Source organism: Scylla paramamosain, chromosome 48 (genome assembly GCF_035594125.1).
Source record: "Scylla paramamosain isolate STU-SP2022 chromosome 48, ASM3559412v1, whole genome shotgun sequence".
In the NCBI taxonomy this organism is placed as follows: domain Eukaryota; kingdom Metazoa; phylum Arthropoda; class Malacostraca; order Decapoda; family Portunidae; genus Scylla; species Scylla paramamosain.
The window spans coordinates 6,770,495-6,777,600 of record NC_087198.1 but is presented as its reverse complement, the minus strand read 5'-3'; the positions used below and the strand labels follow the sequence as shown (position 1 = coordinate 6,777,600).

The following is a 7,106-nucleotide window of genomic DNA, read 5'->3' as shown; positions in this document are numbered from 1 at the left end:
CGGAAAGTGTTATCGGTGCCGCAGTATTGAGCGCCTCACAGGGAGTCAGACAAGGATCCCCTACCTCTTGCTTTTTGTTTGTAATGTTTGTCAATATGTTAATCAGATCTGTTAAAGGAAAGTGTAGACCAGAAGTATTTATAGAATGGTTAAAAATTTTAATGTTCATGGATGATACAGTATTATTATCAACGAGTAGGGAGAATATGTACATTAAGCTAAGGATATTACAGGAATATTGTAAAGAGTATGGTATGAGGATAAACAGTGCAAAGACGAAATTTTTTGTCATCAATGGTGGGCTAGGAGACAAGGAGCCGTTTAGTGTAGGTGGTACGAGTATGAAAGTGGAACACTGTGATAGTTATATGTATTTGGGTTCACCATTTACGTGTGACGGTTCTGTGTCTTCTGCCGTCAAGGTACATGCAAAGAACAAATTATGTCATGTGTTAAAGTTTATATCGTTTTTAAAGAAGAATAATGATATCCCCTTTATAGTAAAGCGACGTGTGTTTGACGCTGCCCTCCTGTCGTCACTAGTGTATGGTTGTGAGTCCTGGATTGATGCTGACGTTAAACCTGTAGTTAAGCTTTATAACTGGGCACTGAAACAACTGTTAGGGGTGAGAAAAACTACTCCTAACGTGGTGTGTTATGTCGAGTCGGGTTATCCATCGCTTCCTGACCTTGTGAAATATAGACAACATAAGTTTTTAAAGAAAATGTGGGATGAGAGGTCCAGTATGAATGATGATCCACTATCTTTTGCAATGAGAAAAGTAATAAACGAGAACACGAATATGGGCAAGTGCGTGAAAGAAATGATAAGAGGGGAAGTACCTGACATGTCTGTGTTATTGGAGAAAGCGAAGTGTTGCATCAGAGATTCAGGTACATCAAGATGTATAGTGTATAAAGACATAAATCCCACATTATCCACACACGAGATTTACACTAAGAGGCAAATCTTAAATGAGTTTCATAGACTGGATTTTACAAGGTTTCGATTATCTGGCCACACTCTAGCTATAGAAACAGGGCGATGGAATAGGCGAGGACGTGGCCGCTTACCGCTGGAGGAGCGGCTGTGCAGTTGTGGTGAGATACAGACGGAGAGACACGTACTGGAGAACTGTACTCTCACCCAACATCTAAGGAATAACTATAGATACGAAACAATGGAAGATGTATTTACAAAATGTACAACTAGCGAGATGTGTAATGTAATTTTCGATGTACTTAAAGTATATAAACAAGGAAATTTAAATGAATGCGAATAATTTGTATGATATCTGGTAATGTCTATTTTTGGGTAGAGAAAAATTTTTTTTATTTTGTATTTTGGGAGTTCTTTTGCTGCATTGCAAGAATATTTATTTAATGATTTAGAATATTGTGGACTACAATTATTAATGGACTACTGCTGTGGATATTTTTTTGTATTTTAGTTTTTGTTTTAGTTTTGTTTGCTGTAATATGATTGTGTAGTCAATAAATCTATCTATCTATCTATCTATATCTTCACTCCATGGAGAGAGTTCTGAAAGTTGATAAAATAAAGACACGTATAAAGAAGGTATAGAAGAATGAAAGCAGCGTTAGTTAAAGAGTGGAAGGTTTTCATCACATCACTGGTTCACTTCAAGCTGAAACACTAGCAAAGGCAAACAGTTACATCGAAAACAAACCACCAGCCAGGGACGCTCAGTGCAAACTGGATAACAGCCAATACCTACCGTGAAATTACCTAGTGCCGCCGCCGCCCTTCACGCCACCACGCCTCAGGACGCACCATTATAATGTAAAAAAAGAAAAAAAAATGCAAATATGAATCCAAAGGGCTTTCAGATATACAAGTGTACGGACAGTGTTCTGTGTTGACGGAGAAAGACGTGGAGAGTGACGGTGGGGAGAATATAGGCGTAGGATTTATTTTTTTTTTTTAAGCAACACTAGTTGCCTACGTATTGTATTGTATCTGCACATGTTGTCGTTGCTGTTATTGCTGCTGCTGCTGCTGCTGCTGCTGCTGATGATGATGATGATAGTGATAATGATAATGTAATGTACTAAGCCTTCAGAGGCGGTGTTGCTTTTTTTTTTTGGGGGGGATGGGTTGGGTAGCGGATGCAGTAATGCAAACAGGTCTAGCAAACTGATGAATTGGCATTTACTTTGACAGAGTAGGTGTTGGTGGTGGTGGTTGTGGTGGTGGTGGTGGTTGTGGTGGTGGTGGTGGTGGCGGTGATGGCGGCAGCAACAATGATGGCCAAGGACAGAAAAAAAAGGTAGCAAATTTTGTAGTGTGCGTCACCGGTCGATAGCTAATCACAAGGAGCCCTACAGGAGAACAAGAGGAAGGGAGAGAAGATGAATGAAGGAGAATCGAGGAGAAACAACGGGAAAGACTGGGAAGGGTTTAGCACTGTACCATAACAAGACTCAACACAGACGCCTTTGTTCGATACTGTTCAATCATTCACAATCTTAGACTGAAAAATAAATAAAAAGTAAACGCACCGAAGAAAATACACATTAAAAAAATAAAGATGAAGCACACTATCTGAAGACCTGTATTATATTTATACCGATATACTAAAAAAAAAAAAAAAAATCAAAGGATAAAGTACATTGATATGCTTTATGGCTAAACACAACCAACTCCCTCTTTAAGTGTATCGCAGTGAGAGAGAGAGAGAGAGAGAGAGAGAGAGAGAGAGAGAGAGAGAGAGAGAGAGAGAGAGAGAGAGAGAGAGAGGGAGAGAGATACGGATTAACACTGAGCACAAGTGTCAAATTATCATCTTGGAGCAGGAAAGTGGTAATATCCTTGGAGAGTCCCGTATGAGATGAGATGAGAGGGAAGAGTGGCAGCAGACCATGAAGCAGCGAATATTGACAAGTGGCATTAATAAACACACACGTCTTGCTCTTCTTTCCCCTTCGCTTGATCGCGTTTGGCTCAACACTCGGGTCTTCCTTGGCTGTCTTCCTGTTGTTCCGTAGGTGTCTCTAATGATGAGGAAGGAAGTACACGCTACGACAAACAATGCTGGAAGTAGTAGTAGTAGTACTACTACTAGTAGTAGTAGTAGTAGTAGCAATGATAATAATAATAGTAATAGTCTGGCTATATTTAATTTATCTGACTATATACCAGGCCGCATCACACACTCTTAGGCCCTGCTGTAAACGAACAGTCTCGTAAACATAATAATAAAAATGATTATAATAATAATAATGATAATAATAATAATAATAATAATAATAATAATAATAATAATAATAATAATAATAATAATAATAATATAATAATAATAATAAAAGTAATATGATGAAAACAAAAGTAATAACGATAATATTGACTTTTTTTTCATCCGGAGGCATATACATCTTATAAGAAACAATTGACACACACAATAATTACAAAATATATTAACAATGGTAAAAGAAATCAATGTTATAGTAAAGTACAACTCAATGAAAAAAATACTAATAATGTTCTATATTAATATGAAAACCAATACTTTCAGAAGCACAGGTGCATTCTTATCAACCATCCTCTGGAAATTGTTAGAGATCATTCCCTTGCATTATATAATTACTCCACGTCCTTAATATATATATATATATATATATATATATATATATATATATATATATATATATATATATATATATATATATATATATATATATATATATATATATATATATATATATATATATATATATATATATATATATACGAGTATATATATATATACATATATATATATATATATATATATATATATATATATATATATATATATATATATATATATATATATATATATATATATATATATATATATATATATATATATACATATATATATATATATATATATATATATATATATATATATATATATATATATATATATATATATATATATATATATATATATATATATATATATATATATATATATATATATATAAAGTCAACCAATTATGAACATTCTCTCTCTCTCTCTCTCTCTCTCTCTCTCTCTCATGGCGGAGGCTAAAGATAGTCAGGTTTACTGCACAGACATACTAGATTCGCATTTATAATCGTTGTGATGTTTTATTTCTGCTTATTTTGACAGTCTCTAGTGAAGTTATTGGAGTTTAAAATGGTATTGTCATCATTCTGGTGATAGTTTTATCAAGGAGTGAGAAAATACGTACACGAGCCTAACTAGCCATCTTAGTGAGAGATCGAAGCCTTTAACCCTTTAACTGCTATCTGGTACACCTTTCCTCAATTACTAATCACTCTGAGACATTTCTACTTGTTCTGCAGCCATCTGCAATCTTTAAACTGTGTACAAATTGCAAAATCTATTCTTTTTAATCCCCTTCTTGTAGATGCTTATAAAGATTTCAGGCACTACTTTTGGTGGTGGTAATTGCTTCGTGTCGCAGTGGAAGGGTTAAGAGTCCTGATGAGATGACGAAGCCTTTAATTTAAGAGTACAGGATTCAGACATACATTCATTCATACCTACGTCATGAGTTCCCCCAGGCTAAATTTCACCACTAAGACTCCGCGTTTAAGATGTCGTCCAAAAATAATTTCGCTCTACTTTTCTTTTATATTTGTATTTTATTCTACTTAATTATTCGTTCATTCATTTCTTTCTTTCTTTTTTTGCATGGGTGAGATATTCGTGGGGAATCATTTACTCGCATGGAATTTTGTAAGCAGCCGTGCAGTCGCCAGCCAGCCTTACCTATCGTGGCCATGTGAAGGCTGCGTGCGTCCACCCACAAATACCACCAGTGATAAGATGATCCTGAGAGGAGCTGAAATTAGACCTTGCAAGATAAACCAACAGACAATGGAACTTTCCCTCTCTCCCCTCACTCCTGTGCTCCCCGTCAGCCTTTCTTGCCTCGGGAAATGAAGCACGGTACATCCTTCAAGAACCATATTCATAAACCCTCTTCTCTTTCACCACCATCATTTTTAAAGGCCACAGAGATGATTAGCTCCCAAGCCCATGGTCGCGAGGCTGTTTCTGGGAATCGATGGACCACCTCAGAAATCATGAATCGGTTGTAATTATATTCGATATAATTATGATTTTAACCTAGATTATATAATCTGTATTGTTAATTATGATTAGTTAGTGTAATATGTAAAAAATAGGCGTTAATTAACACACGTACACACACCTAGGAACGCCAGGTCAGGCCAGGATTGCTATTAGGGCTGCAGCCAAAGGAGTGATGAGAGTGCTGCTGGCCAGTGTTGGTGTCTTCACTCCACGCAGCGGCTCAGTGGAGTTTGGCGTGTAACAAGAGTGACGGTTAGTATTGTAAACATGCGTGTGACAAGTCAGTAGAATAAACATGCATGTGGAAAAAAAAAAAAAAACTTGTATAAAATAAAGGTGCATTAGAGTGAAACGTTTCCCATCCCGCCACAAGTTCACTTCAGGCTGCAAAAATCGAAAAGCTCACGGCTCTGGCTATCGTTTTGTTGCAGCTCCGTGAAAACTCGATAGCGGCCAATACCTGCCGGGGAATCATCCCCTTGTTGCGCCGCCGCCCGTGACGTCACTACGAAAAGATACACAGTGCGACAGACAATACTCGTGTAACCTGGAATGAGGCGGAGGGTGCGGCGAAGTGGTCAGCTGTGGCTGTGGCCGCCTTCAGCCCACCCGCCTGACTGCTCCTCTTTGTCACCGAGTCATGGGAAAGTCGAGGTGTTATATATAGTAAACGCCTCGCACCTGCGCCTCCTAAATGCTTAATCCTTTCACTGTCGGATCATTTTTCTTTTTATCATCTGCTACTTTATAGGCGCTCATTTGTGTACAGTGACTCCTCCCCTACAGTTCTTTATTTACTCGTACTTTATTCTTTTTAGTAATAGCTGCTGATTGCATAGAGCTCGGAAACTGTTAGTAGAAGTGAATAGATTGACAGTGAACACGTAACACACAGTGTGTGTGTGTGTGTGTGTGTGTGTAAAGACGGCACCCTAATTAATGAAGCAGATTCCCTGCCTGTATTTCTAACAAAAGTGCCAAAAGAAATGTTTCACGATACACCGTATCTTGAAACATTTCTGCCCGCACCCTGACTACTTTCAAGAGGCTGTAGTTGAAATTACACGAGTTTTAAGAGTGTTTCTGTGGTTCTAGTTACAGACTGGTAAGGTCTCTACAGCATCAACGGGAGAACCAGTCTTGAAAACCCGGGTAAATATTTCTGTGGCCTTTGAAAATAGTCTGGTGAAAGAGCAAGGCCTTTTAGAATACAAGCACATAACCTTGCTTTATGAAAAACAAGTGCATTCATGATACCTAAGACTGCCTTGCTACATTCCCCCAGTGACTAATGTATCTTTTTTTTTTCTTTATCTCGTAGCATTAGTCTGTCTGTCATTGATGAAAACACCCGCACTACATGTATTACGTTATTTCATTAGTCTCAAGTCGCTATTTCAAGTCTATATAAGCCTCAATAAATACGAGAGCTGTGGTGGTGGTCTGCTTCCCGTCTGCCAATCAGAGCGTTCTATTTTTCCGTTTTCTTTCGTATTCTTCGTAAAGCTCACGCATCCTTCATTTGTCGTTACTTCTTGCCTCACAGAGTATTGGTAAGTGTCTTCTACTGGTAATAATAACCGTGATTCTATTATTTTGTATCATTACAAGTAGTATTGCGAGAGTGGCTCCGTTCTTAGTGACAATTACCTCAGCACAGCCTTCACCAATCAGCGCCAAGTATTCAAGTCACGTGATACTCTCTCCTCGCCGTCTCCTCAGCCATTCGCCCTGCGCCCGCTGACGTGACGAGTCCCCGGTTGTGTTACGGCGGTGAAGCGGTGTTGCGTCTGTCCCTGGCGGGCATGTTGTGGTGGACTGCGGTGTGGAGGGAGAGGTGGATGTGAGTATGGCCTGGTGGTGGATAGGGAGGAGTGGATAGTGGAAGAGAGATGTGGAGAGTAGGATGGTGGAAGGGGGAGGTGGAGGTGGCTATGGCGGACGTGACTGGGTTGAGGTGGTGGTTGTGGTGGTGTTTGGTATGGTTGGAATGGTTGTAGAGGGTGTTGGTAG

At 38.4% G+C, this 7,106-nt stretch overlaps 1 long non-coding RNA gene across 7 annotated transcripts in view; it reads left to right on the top strand.

Moving 5' to 3' along the window:
- The first annotated feature begins 6,765 nt into the window (after nt 1-6,765).
- Nucleotides 6,766-7,106, top strand: part of LOC135095339 (uncharacterized) — a 10,982-nt gene continuing 10,641 nt past the window's right edge. For 2 of the 7 annotated variants that reach the window (XR_010264300.1, XR_010264302.1), the window contains exon 1: nt 6,809-7,106. This exon is cut by the window's right edge and continues 486 nt beyond it. This is a non-coding gene — a long non-coding RNA (uncharacterized LOC135095339). The other 5 variants (XR_010264306.1, XR_010264304.1, XR_010264303.1 and 2 more) reach the window with 5 other exon arrangements.